Source organism: Chlorocebus sabaeus, chromosome 29, assembly GCF_047675955.1.
Source record: "Chlorocebus sabaeus isolate Y175 chromosome 29, mChlSab1.0.hap1, whole genome shotgun sequence".
Taxonomy (NCBI): domain Eukaryota; kingdom Metazoa; phylum Chordata; class Mammalia; order Primates; family Cercopithecidae; genus Chlorocebus; species Chlorocebus sabaeus.
Window position 1 is genome coordinate 23,069,153 of NC_132932.1, and position 14,028 is coordinate 23,083,180.

At 39.6% G+C, this 14,028-nt stretch overlaps 1 protein-coding gene across 3 annotated transcripts in view; it reads left to right on the forward strand.

Annotated features, from left to right (window-relative positions):
- Positions 1-14,028, forward strand: part of SH3GL3 (SH3 domain containing GRB2 like 3, endophilin A3) — a 168,095-nt gene that overhangs the window by 144,214 nt on the left and 9,853 nt on the right. The gene's annotated exons all lie outside the window — the stretch shown is intronic.

Sequence of the window (14,028 nt, forward strand, 5' to 3'; positions counted from 1 at the left end):
CCATCACCTACCATCTCACACTAGTCAGAATGGCTGGTATTAAAAAGTCAAAAAATGATAGATGCTGGCAAGGCTGCAGAGAAACGAGACAGCTTATACACTGCTGGTGGGAATGTAGATTACTTCAGCCACTGTGGAAAGAAGTTTGGCAATTTCTCGCACAACTTAAAGCAGAACTATCATTTGACCCGGCGTTCCCCTTACTGTGTATATACCCAAAGGAATATAAATCGTTCTACCATAAAGACAGATACACGTGTATGTTCAGCACTATTCACAATAGCAAAGGCATGGAATCAAACTAAATGCCCATCAGTGGTAGACTGGATAAAGAAGACGAACATATACACCATGGGACACTACACAGTCATAAAAAAGAATGAGATCATGTCCTTTGCAGCAACGTGGATGGAACTGGAGACCATGATCCCAAGTGAACTAACTCAGGAACAGAAAACCAAATACTGCATGTTCTCACTTGTAAGTGGGAGCTAAACATTGAGTACACATGGACACAAAGAAGGGAATAATAGCCAGTGGGGACTGCTTGAGGGTGGAGGGTGGGAAGAGGGTGAGAATTGAAAAACTACCTATCCGGTCCTATGCTGATCACCTGAGTATCGAAATAATCCGTACACCAAATCCCCATGACACACAGTTTACTCATGTAAAAAACCTGTGCATGTACACCTGAACCGAAACGTTAAACAAAACAATATGCCCTATCAACAAGATTAATCACTGCTGATACTGACCTAGGTCAGCTGGCTGAGGCAATAGTGGTCAGCTTTCCTCTGTAAAGTTACTCCTTTTTTTTGTTTATTTGTTTTTTCCTGCATGAAGGCTTTAAACTGTAAATTCAACATCTTTATAGATAGAAGGCAATTGAGGTTATCCGTGTCTTCCTGAGTGAACTTTAGAAGTTTGTGTGTTTCAAGGAATTTATCCCTTTCATCTAAGTTGTCAAATTTATTGCATAAAGTTGTTCGTAATATTCCGTTATTATCCTTTTAAGATATAGAGAATTTGTAGTGATTTACTTCTCTCAATCATTTTTGAAATTGGTAATTTTTGTCTTTTTCTTTTCTTAATCATTTTAGCTATAGATTTATCAGTTTTATTAATCTTCTTAAAGAGCCCAGCTCTCTGTCTCATTGATTTTTCTCTGTTGTCATTGAGTCCTTTTGCCTTTTCCGATGTGTTAAGTGCCCTCAATTTCCCCTTAAGTACCACTTGAGTAGTATCTCATGCACTCTGATATGCTGAGTTTTCCCTTTCATCGTTTTTACAATTGTTTCTAATTTTACTTTTGATAACCTCTTTAACTCTTGGTTTCTTTTGAAATGTGTCATATATCATTTCCACATATGTGGATATTTTTCAGATCTCTTTCGGTTTTAGATTTCTATTTGATTCCATTTTTTAATTTTTATTTATTTATTTATTTATTTTTGAGACAGAGTCTCGCTCTGTTGCCCAGGCTGGAGTGCAGTGGCCGGATCTCAGCTCACTGCAAGCTCCGCCTCCTGGGTTTACGCCATTCTCCTGCCTCAGCCTCCCGAGTAGCTGGGACTACAGGTGCCCGCCACCTCGCCCGGCTAGTGTTTTGTATTTTTTAGTAGAGACGGGGTTTCACCGTGTTAGTCAGGGTGGTCTCGATCTCCTGACCTCGTGATCCACCCGTCTCGGCCTCCCAAAGTGCTGGGATTACAGGCTTGAGCCACCGCGCCCGACCTGATTCCATTTTTTTAAAATCAAATAACATACTTTGTATGAATCATACCCTTTGAAATTTTTTGAGACTTGCTTGATGGGCCAGAATATGATCCATCTTGGTAAATAATCTGTGTACACTTGAGAAGAATGTGTGTTCTATTCTTGCTGGGTAGGGTGTTTTATAAATGTCAATTAGGTGAAATTATTTAATAGCGTTCTTCAGGTCTTCCATATTCTTACTGATTTTTTCGTCTATGTTTTCCTATTAATTTTGTGGCAGAAGGTATTAAAATCTCTGATTATAGTTATGGATTTGTCTATTTCTCCTGGCAATTGTATCCAGAAGTATGGGAAGTGGGCTACATTCCCTTCCCTATTCCTCATTTTCATTGACCCTTTTAGTCTGATTACTTGCATTTTTTAAAACATGGAAAGCGTGTGTGGTTTTTTTTGTTTGTTTGCTTGTTTTTTTAAGATACGGGGTTTTGTCATGTTGCTCAGGCTGGTCTCCAACTCCTGGGCTCACCATTCCTTCCACCTCGACCTCTAAAGTGCTAGGATTATAGGCGGGTTTTTTTGTTGTTGTTTTCTTTCTTTCTTTTTTTTTTTTTAATGCCTTAAATATCCTTCTCTATTCCCTTTCTTTTTGCCCTTGTAAGCAACTACTAGAGGTTGAAACTTTTGGTCCTTCCTTTGCCTCGTCTTTTCCTCCTTGCTCTATGTACTTCTGTCTTTCTATTCTGCCCTCTGAGGACATTTCACCTTCTTACTTTATTCCTTGATCCATTTATTTATTTAGCATATCTATTGAATTTCTTACTCCAATTGTATTAGTTCTCTATTGATGCTGCCATGAAATACCACAAACTGTGTGGTCTAAAATAGCACAATGTATGATCTATTTTACAGTTCTGGAGGTCAGAAATCCTAAAATCAAGGTGTTCGCATTCCAGATAGGGTGAAATCCATTTTCTTGCCTCTCCTGACTTCTAGAGGCTGCTTGCATTCCTTGCCTCATTGCCCCTTGATCCAGCTTCCCAGCTGGTGCCATGACATCTTCAGATCTCCCTGCCTCCATTGTCAGATCTCCTTCTCTAACTCGGATTCTCCTGCTTCCCCCTTATAAGGACTGTTGTGATTATACTGAACCTACCCACATAAACCCAGGTAACCTCCCCATCTCAAAATCTGTAACTTAATCACATCTTCAGATTCCCTTTTGCTGTGTAAGGTAACATATCCACAGGTTCTGAGGATTAGGAAGCAGACATCTCTGGGGGAGGCTACTGCTCTGCCTACCATGATAAGTGTTCAAATTTACATTTAAAAAAAATTTTACAAGTAACTAGACCCTTCATATTCTTATGAGAATATTAATTATACTTCTTCTTATTATTATTATTTGAAATGGAGTTTCGCTCTTGTCACCCAGGCTGGAGTGCAATGGTGCAATCTTGGCTCACTACAACCTCCACCTCCCAGGTTCAAGTGATTCTCCTGCCTCAGCCTCCTGAGTAACTGGGATTACAGGTGCCCATCACCACACCTGGCTAATTTTTGTATTTTTAGTAGAGACGGGGTTTCACCATGTTGACCAGGCTGGTCGTGAACTCCTGACGTCGTGATCCATCCACTTCGGCCTCCCAAAGTGCTGGGATTATAGGCGTGAGCCACCACACCTGGCCCTTAATTATACTTTTTAAAAAATCTCCTCTTAATTCTTATCTCCTTGAGTATTTGCTGGGATCTAGGGTCTACTTTATGAAGTTGTTTCTCATACGTTGATGATTCTTGGCTCTGTGCACAATTTTTTATTTGAGAGTGCTTATGAGGTTGCCTCCTGTGGTTAAGGGGGAATAAGGGATGTTCTGTTGAGTGCAGTGGACTGGTTTCTGGTTTTCAGCGCTGCCCTGACTTTCTGTTTCAGGTGCCCACACTCAGTCAGTACACCTTCCTGAAGGCAGTTGCCAGGGCTCCCGGCACTGGTACAAACCCAGGATGAATGGACTCACCTGGCTGCTCTTTTCTCAGAAAGCCAGCCAGCTTTTAGGATCCACTAACACTGAGCTTTGGGCGCCCTTAGACTTCACTGTCATGGCATTCCGCTTTGGGAGCCATGTTGAGCCTCATTTCCTCCATCTGCTGCTTTCCGTCTTCCAGACATTCTTGTGTTCCTCATAATTTCTGGTCTACCAGCAGTATTTAGTCTCATTTTCCAACATTATTTGCAACCTTAAAAAGTCCTATTTTATAAGTGATAGGGATTTGATACATGAAAGGAAGGCTGCAGTCTTGTACTTCATCGTGCCATATTAATGGAAATTTCCCTTAAGACATTCAATGCCACTTATCTCACTGGTTGCATCTTTGCTCTTCCCCAAGATGGCTTTAGGTGCTGAATGGATACAGGCAAACAATCTTAAATCACATGATGAGAAAATATTCTTGTTTTCAATTCTCTTTTATTCATTCCAATTTCAAGAAGATAAGCTACAGTTTTGTGCTGGAGTATTTTTAATGCTCAATTTTAACAGAGAGGAGAGGCCTCCGGTTAAAAGTCATTTACAGACTAGAGAATGTACCTTTTGGATGTAATAAAATTGTCTATTTTCCATTATATTATTCCATAATTATTTTCATGGTTACAGTCTCTTTATAGCATGTGGTACTGGTTTTCAGTTTACATTTTTTGATGTAATGTTTCAGTGAAGGTTAATAAAATTGATTTTATAAAAAATGTATCAAGAGGATACTCAGCTACAATTCTCTGAAGACTATTTTTTGTTGTTTGTTTTTTAAGATTTTAATGAAGCAGATATGTTTTCAAGGTAGAATTCATTGGTGCCATAACAATTTTCTATCTCTTCTTATTTACTTATTTTTTCACCCTGTATATTTCTGTAGTTGGGGGAGAGATTCAACTTTCCATGTGAAACACTCCCCCTTTCCTTTCTTTATTTTTTTTGATATTTTAATTTTTTTCCATAGGTTTTTGAGGAACAGGTGGTATTTGGTTACATGAGTAAGCTCTTTAGTGGTGATTTGTGAGATTTCAGTGCACCCATCAGCCGAGCAGTATACACTGAACCCAATTTGTAGTCTTTTATCCCTTACCCCCTCCCACCCTTTCTCTCAAGTCCCCAAAGTCCATTGTATCACTCGTATGCCTTTGCATCCTCATAGCTTAGCTCCCGCTTATGGGTGAGAACACATGATGTTTGTTTTTCCATTCCTGAGTTTCTTCACTTAGAATAATAGTCTCCAATTCCACCCAGGTTGCTGCAAATATATGTGTGTGTGTATCACACACACACACACACACACCCCCCACAGATTTTTTATCCACTCATTGATGGGCATTTGGGCTGGTTCCATGTTTTTGCAATTGCGAATTTCGCTGCTATAAACATATGTGTGCAACTGTCTTTTTTGTATAATGACTTCTTTTTCTCTGGGTAGATACCCAGTAGTGGGATTGCTGGATCAAATGGTAGTTCTACCTTTGGTTCTTTAAGGAATCTCCACACAGTTTTCCATAGTGGTTGTACTAGTTTACATTCTCACCAGCAGTGTAGAAATGTTCCCTTTTCACCCATCCACGCCAACATCTATTATTTTTTTATTTTTTAATTATTGCCATTCTTGCAGGGGTAAGTTGGTATCGCATTGCGGTTTTGATTTGCATTTTTCTGATCATTAGTGATGTTGAGCATTTTTTCCAGGTTTGTTGGCCATTTGTATATCTTCTTTTGAGAATTGTCTATTCATGTCTTGTAGATTCTGGATATTAGTCCTTTGTCAGATGTATAGATCGTGAAGATTTTCTCCCACTCCGTGGGTTGTCTGTACACTCTTACTGTTCCTTTTGCTCTGCAGAAGCTCTTTAGTTTAATTAAGTCCCGGCTATTTATCTTTGTTTTTGTTGCATTTGCTTTTGGGTTCTTGGTCATGAAGCCTTTGCCTAAGTCAATGTCTAGAAGGATTTTTCTGATGTTATCTTCTAGAATTTTTATAGTTTCAGATCTTAGATTTAAGTCCTTGATCCATGTTGAGTTGATTTTTGTATAAGGTAAGAGATGAGAATCCAGTTTCATTCTCCTACACATAGCTTGCCAATTATTCCAGCACCATTTGTTGAATAGGGTGTCCTTTCCCCACTTTACGCATTTGTTTGCTTTGTCGAAGATCAGTTGGCTGTAAGTATTTGGGTTTATTTCTGGGTACTCTATTCTGTTCCATTGATCTATGTGCCTATTTTTATAACAGTACCATGTTGTTTTGGTGACTGTGGTCTTATAGGGTAGTTTGAAATCAGGTAATGTGATGCCTCCAGATTTATTCTTTTTGGTTAGTCTTGCTTTGGCTATACGGGCTCTTTTTTGATTTCATATGAATTTTAGGATTGTTTTTTCTAGTTCTGTGAAGAATGATGACAATATTTTGATGATGGGAATTGCAGTGAATTTGTAGACTGCTTTTGGCAGTATGGTTATCTTCACAATATTGATTCTGCCCATCCATGAGCATGGGATGTGTTTCCATTTGTTTGTGACATCTATGATTTCTTTCAGCAGTGTTTTGTAGTTTTCCTTGTAGAGGTCTTTTACCTTTTTGGTTAGGTATATTCCTAAGTTTTTGTTTTTGTTTTACAATTATTATAAAAGGGGTTGAGTTCTTGATTTGATTCTCAGCTTGGTCTCTGTTGTTATATAGCAGAGCTGCTGATTTATATACATTAATTTTGTATCCTGAAACTTTGCTGAATTCATTTATCAGTTCTAGGAGCTTTTTGGAGGAGTCTTTTGGGTTCTAGGGTTTTCTAGGTATACAGTTATATCATCAGCAAACAGTGACAGTTTGACTTCCTCTATACTGATTTGGATGCCCTTTATTTCTTTCTCTTGTCTGATTGCTCTGGCTAGGACTTCCAGTACTATGTCGAGCAGAAGTGGTGAGAGTGGGCATCCTTGTCTTGTTCCAGTTCTCAGAGGAAATGCTTTCAACTTCTCTCCATTCAGTATTATGTTGACTGTGGGTTTGTCATAGATGGTTTTTATTACATTAAGGATGTCCCTGTATGCCTATTTTGCTGAGGGTTTTTAATCATGAAGAGATGCTGGATTTTGCGAATGCTTTTTCAGTGTCATTGAGATGATCATGTACTTTTTGTTTTTAATTCTGTTTATATGGTGTATCACATTTATTGACTTGCGTATGTTAAACCATCCCTGCATCACTGGTATAAAACCCACTTGATTGTGGTGGATTATCTTTTGGATATGCTGTTGGATTCATTTAGCTAGTATTTTGTTAAGGATTTTTGCATCTGTGTTCATCAGGGATATTGGTCTGTAGTTTTCTTTTTTTTTTCCTATGTCCTTTCCTGGTTTTGGTATTAGGGTGACACTGGCTTCCTAGAATGATTTAGAGAGGATTCCTTCTTTCTGTATCTTGTGGAATAGTGTCAATAGGATTGGTACTAACTCTTCTTTGAATGTCTGATAGAATTCAGCTGTGAATCCTTCTGGTCCTGGACATTTTTTTTTTTTTTTTGGTAATTTTTAAATTACCATTTCAGTCTTGCTGCTTGTTATTGGTCCATTCAGGTTTCTCTTGCTGCTTGTTATTGGTCCAAAAGACTTTTTGTATTGTATTATGCTAACACTAGTTTCTGTTTCAAAAAAAAAAAAACAAAAAACCCCACAAAACCGAAATGCAGTAAAATAGGATTTCCTCACTCCTGCCACAGTCCAGGGAGAATATTCCAAGAAGATAGGTGGTTCTAATGCATAAAGTCTCTCAGGGGTCTAGGCTGATGGCAGCTCTGCCATCTTCATCATATGGCTTCCTAGTTATTGCCACTCAAGCCAGCAGGAAGGGGAGAAGGAACAAACATTTAGGCTAGATATTTCCTCTTATACCCACAGGTGGAAATGACACAGACATTCCAGGGATGAGCGCTCAAACAGCCACACCTAGTAGCAAAGCAACTTGGGAAGTACAACCTCTAGCTAGGCAGCTGCTATCCAGTTGTAATGGCATCTTTGTTTGGGCTGCTGTAACAAAATACCTTAGACTGGGTAGCTTTTACTTACAGTCTGGGGGCTGAGATGTCTAAAATCAAGGTGCCAGCAGAACTGGTGCCTGGTGGAGGCCCATTCCTCATAGATGACATCTTCTAGCTATGTCCTCACATGGCAGAAGGAGCAAATGAGCTCCCTCAGGTCCCTTTTATAAGGGCACTAATCCTACTCATGACCTAATCACCCCCAAGTCACTAATTCTCATTACCTAATCAATTCCTAAAGGTCCCAGCTCTTAATACTATTGCATTGGAGATTACATTTCAACAGATGAATTTTGGGGGAACACACACATTCAGGCCATAGCAAATAGAAATACACTGCATACACCAGTCCATAACAATGATGGACTCCTGCTGGACAGAAGTTTCAAGGACGCCCTACCCTGGCAGTAAAGAAAGTGTCTTGATTAGACCCTGGTTCTGCTCTCTGGATTTTGGATCAGGGAGATGCTTTTGTCTTTTATTCTGTGAGCTCCTAGATTTGCTTTCTGAGAAATGTGTCTTCCAAGACCACATTGTAAGTGGTCTTTGGAGGGCTGCCTTCTTTGACATCTGTGCTTATTGCTGCTCAGGGACCTTGTGGGTTCCTTATAGTTTAGTAGATACAGATGTCTTCAGGTTAGGTTTACACTTCTTATCACAACTTGATTTCTTTTTTTTTTTTTTTTTTTTTGAGATAGTCTTGCTCTGTCACCCAGGCTGGAGTGCAGTGGTGGGATCTTGGCTCACTGCAATCTCTGCTTCCCAGGTTCAAGCAATTCTTGTGCCTCAGCCTCCCAAGTAGCTGGTATTATAGGCATGCACCACCACACCTGGCCAATTTTTGTATTTTTAGTAGAGATGGGGCTTCACTATGTTGGCCAGACTGGTCTTGAACTCCTGACCTTGAGTGATCCACCTGCCTCAGCGTCCCAAACTGCTGGAATTACAGGTGAGTCACCACACTGTCCACAACTTGATTTCTTAAAAAACATAGTGATCTTCTGATCTATATACTTCCAGGCAGTTCCATGTGCCTGTAAATACATTCAAGGTTCTTTCTTAGATATAGCTCTTAAAACGTTTCTTTCTTTCCTTCCTTGTCTCACCCATGCTTCACTTTCTTAACTTACAGAGGCTACCTTGAGACCACCTGAAACAGCAGATTTGAGTAGGAAGGTGACAGCAGATTTGAGTAGGAAGGTGACACCTTTCATTGCATCTTTGCCACACAACTGAGTTCCTTTGGTTTAGGGAGGTCTCTGAGAATGATTTGGAAGAGCAATCTGCTTATCTTGTTTTCTTTGGGGTACAGAAGCAGTTTGCTTTTCTAATGCATTAAGAACCAACCTCTGCTCTTTCTTTTATCTTTGCTTGCAGACTGGGCAACTTTTGTCTTTCTTATAATAACTTGCTACACATACCAAGGTTTAGCTAACATCCAGCCTTCTGATTTTATTAACCTTCTTTCATTAGCGCTGCTGGTATGTGGTCTGCTTCCAGAGTTATTATAGGCAAAAAGTTTTTCAAATGTTTTGCCATAATCTAACGGTCACTGGGTTTCAGCCTGTTGTGGTGGCTGATGCCTGTAATCCCAGCACTTTGGGAGGCCAAGGCGGGTGGAACATCTGAGTTCGGGAGTTTGAGACCAGCTTGACCAACATGGAGAAACCCCATCTCTACTAAAAATACAAAATTAGTCAGGCATGGTGGTGCATGCCTGTAATCTATTTGTAAGCTATTTGGGAGGCTGAGGCAGGAGAATTCCTTGAAACCCGGGAGGCAGAGGTTGCGGTGAGGTTGCGGTGAGCCGAGATCACACCCTTGCACTCCAGCCTGGGCAACAAGAGTGAAACTCTGTCTAAAAAAAAAAAAAGAAGCAGCAGCAGCTAGGTATAAGCAAATTAACTAAAACTTTTCACAGTGAGTTCAACCTCAGCTTCCCTCCTTCAATGCCAGTAGGAAAGGAGAACCCAGAACCCCAGGGCTCAGTCCTTGCCCCATTGTCTCTACCTTTCCAGCTTGCAACCGAGTAGTTCTTAGAGATAGGACCTCAGGTCAAGCTCCCAAGACACCATTCTCTCATTTGCCACCAAAGAGAGAGCTCAACTTTCCTTTGATTGAGCTCACAGACTGGCAGTGTAGAGTATGTTAAGCCTTATAAAAATGAAAAGGTATTTGAATTAAAGTATCCCTTAAGGTCATAGGGACCTAGCATTTGAGTGCCAACAGTATGCCAGGAGTTAGTATTTGGTGCTGTGTAGACATAGACATAACTCATTTCATCCTCATAACAGTACTCCAAGGAAGTGATAATTTAAAAAAGTAGTAAACAGATAGTGATAATAGCAACTACACTTATTGACTACTTACTATGGGTTAGATATTGTATAAATACTTTGTATACATCTCTAGTACTATTTTTAGTCCCCATTTTACAGATGAGTAAGTAGAGGCTCTGAGAGGTTAAGTGAGATCTTCTCAAGACCAGAGAGCCAGGAAGTAGCAGAGCTGGGCATTTTACCTTATAGATATTTAATGTTATGTCATTAAGAAGGAATACTAGGGAATGTTATGAAATGGCCAGGAGCATTGGGAATGATTTATTTCCAAGATTCATGATTATGGGGAATCTGTGGTCAGCAAGTGGTTGCAAAGGGAGCCCGCTGAATGCATCTGACTTGGAAGGGAAAAACAGAAGACAGTGAGGTCTTTGGCTTCCTCACTGAGGTCGCGCATGTCAGTACTTTGTCCCCTCTTTCTTGGCCAGTAGCTGGGTCCCTAGACTGATTAAGTTCCTAGAAGGGCGATGTTCAGACAGAGATCACAGATGTGCAGAAGCTGGCTTTTAAGAAGGCTCAGTGTCCCATATGCTCCACTGCAGCAAACTCTACTGTGTGCCACTGTGTGTCTTTTGCCTGTGCCTGTCCTAGGCTGCCTCTTCTAAGTTTCCCTCAGTGGTAGCTTCAAGTCCCCATCTCACACACCTAGCACTGGGCTTCCTTGATTTGTGGGTAGGATTTGTGAGTGTAAAGGGGGTCCTGTACTGTTTGTTTTTGAGGCACAGTTTCAAAAGAAAATGACATTTATAGCCTGCATTAATGGGAAATTACTTTCCATTAGGATTCTGAATGATTTGCACATAGTGTTTATAAAGTAAAGGAAAAATGTCAAGCATTTCTCTAACAAATGAAAGCAAAGCTCATGAGACTGCCAGAAATGAATTCCAAGAACATTTTCTTCATCATTTCTTCTTTCTAAAGAGAAAAAGAGAGAGATGAAAGAACATAAGTCAATTAAGCAGAATGCATCGTGGGACTGAGATGGAATCTTTGATAATATCATTGCTAGGTAGTTAAGAAAATGAGTAAAGTGAGCCAAAATGGAGAAGGGGGAGAATCACATCTTGAAATGACAGATTGCAGACAAAATCCAACTCTAGGTCCTGGCTGGGAGAAACGACTGCCTGTTCAAGCCCACGAGTGTAGGGTCATGCTGTTTCATCAGTGTAAGCTGCCCCTCTGTCCCCAAAGAGAAAAGGAGGCCAAGAAACATCCTTGAGCTGAAACGTGTGCCTGTGTAGCTCCCAGAAAACCACTGATTTTGAAGAAAATAGTGTAGGAACTTGTGACCCATGCTCAAGTATCTTCCCCGCCCGTGAGGAATTTTTATTGGGTCCCAGGTTGTCACCTCCTGAATTATATATTTAAAGACTAGAGGACAAAGTGTATTTTATCAACTCATTTTTTATGAAGTTTTTTTTTTTCTTCTTGCCGAAACTCTTAAAAGGGGTACCACTTTGTGTAATCACAACTAAGGGTTAATATACCCCAAACTGGGACCTGCTTTAAACATATAGGAGACTGAAATTAGTTAACAAATATGCATTCCAAATGTGTGCTACAGGCACATCAGAGTGAGGTGAAATAAATCTCCCAAATGGCTTGTATTAAGACATTCTAACTCTCTTTAGGTATAAAAGAGACTTTTATAAATTTCTTGACACTTCTAAGGCAGCTTGGAAGTAATTTCTTGAGCCTAAGTCATTCCCCTCATTGGCACAAAATGTCTAGGATTACATTAGAAAATAAATATTTATTCAAAAGTGAAATATGAAGTTTGAAAATTAAAGATGATGAACACTTTACAAATAGAAATACATGCAATTTTTTTAACCTACATTTCCGTAGAGGAAATTAAAATTTCACAGAGCAGTGACAATGGTGATTGTTCGGTCAGCAGGTTGTTTCTTACATTTCTTTTCTTTCCTTCCACCTCTTTTCTTCTATTCCCCTTCCCCACTAACAGCTTTCCCCCCAGATCCATTTCTATGTATTATCAGTAGTGCTTCAGAGTCAGAGTTATTGGCAAGAGAGAAAAAAACAAGGAAACAGGAGTCCCATGTTGTAGTTCAGATTCTGGAACTTCTTAGTTGTATCAGTTGGGGTGAGTTTCTTAGCACCTCTAGACCGATTTGAACTTGTTCCTAGAGGAAGTGATTGGACTTAATACATTCCAAGGTACTTTCTAGCTCTAAATTCTGTGGCTGCAGTAGTTATCTTTTGTGAGTACTTAGCATTCTTAATAATTTGAAACGTGGATAGGTTGAACATTTAGTATTTTCTATATTTTAAAAAATACTTTAAAACTTAAAGTGTGAAATATGATTATTATTGCTGATCAGTAGCCATTGGTGAGGTGAACAGGAAGAGTCTCTCTGTTATTTTCCAGTCTGAAGGGAGATTTAGAGAGGGAAGTTTTCCTCACTGCAGGGAATGATTTTCTGCAATTATTCTAAATAGCCTGTAAAAAGAGTTTTGAAAAGCCATAAGACATAAATTCCGACTTAGTTGTGGGAATTTTGACTTTGCTGAAATGATCTCAATTGCTGCATATTTTAAAATCTGAACATATACTTTATAATGATACATTTGATCTGTAAGCTAAAATGTAAAATACCATCATCTAAATATTAATTTATGTACTTGTTTTAAAAAATACAGTAGAAGTCAGTTGTTTCCTGGGATTACAAACCAGGCAACAATGGTGTTGCACCATCCAGGGGACTCTGAACCCATATGAATGACACCCCCTAGAGTTATCCAGTGGATGTGGCTGCAAGTGCAAACTTGAATGCCAGATTATAGGAATGAGAGACATAGGAAAAGTGTAAGAAGGTAGTGCAAGGCTGGTGATAAATGGCTGACTCTAAGCTTCCAAGTCAGGATCATGACAGAGAGAGGTGTGTCCTTCAACAACTAGAAAACACTTGTTCTTTCTGAAGGGGGTGGCCAGTAGTCTACGACAAGTGCCCCTTGCCTGAGAATGTGGGCCCATCATAGCTAGCCTTTCTGATTTTTCAAGATTAGCCAGAAACCCTATGTTTATGTGACATCTCCTGACTTTTAGATGTTGGCAACTAATCCACATTGTGAAAAAGCAAGGAGCAGGCCAGACAAGGCATCATCTGCAAGCTGATCACTATGCCAGTGGCCAGAAAGCCAACTCTAATGAAGGCTGCTGTTTGCATTTTGGTTTTCCAGAACTCAGAGTGGCAAAATAATAATAATACAAACAACAACAACAGCAACAAAAACAAACCACACACATTGGATCTGGTTGCAATAGAGGGGTCACCTGCCAGAAAGTTTATTTTGATAAATAAATGGGCCGCAGGTTTTGATATTTATCTGCAAAAGTCATCTCAGTAGACAAGTCATGGTTTTGTAAGGTGGAGGAGGGCACAACTTTATTAGTTAAACCCATCTAATATAACCCGAGTAAATTGAGGAAGATTGGCATTAAGCTTAACATGAAGCACACATGCTTATTTTTACAGATTTTAATGGTTAAGCTTGAGTTCCATTGACAAGTAATTTCAATAAATCACATCTCCTGTGGATTAATACAGGGCTGTTATTTCTAGAAAGACAGTTCATAGACTTTTACTAGATTTTACTTGGTAGTGTACAACTTAACCATCATAGACCAACACTTAAAATTTCCAGATAAGGAAATCAGGACCCAAAGATGACCTAATCCACAGCAAAGATGCAGAGATCTGAAGCTTCTGTCCAGTGCGCTCTTACCCATGGAGAAAAACAGTATGTTAGAGATGTTGAACCAGATAGTGTCTGTGGTATCTATCGCATTGGACACCAGTGTTGTGTCTGGGTTACATAGCGAGAAAGTATGTGCTTCAAACGAATTCTGCTATAACAATTTGAGATTATAAATGGGAAAAAAGA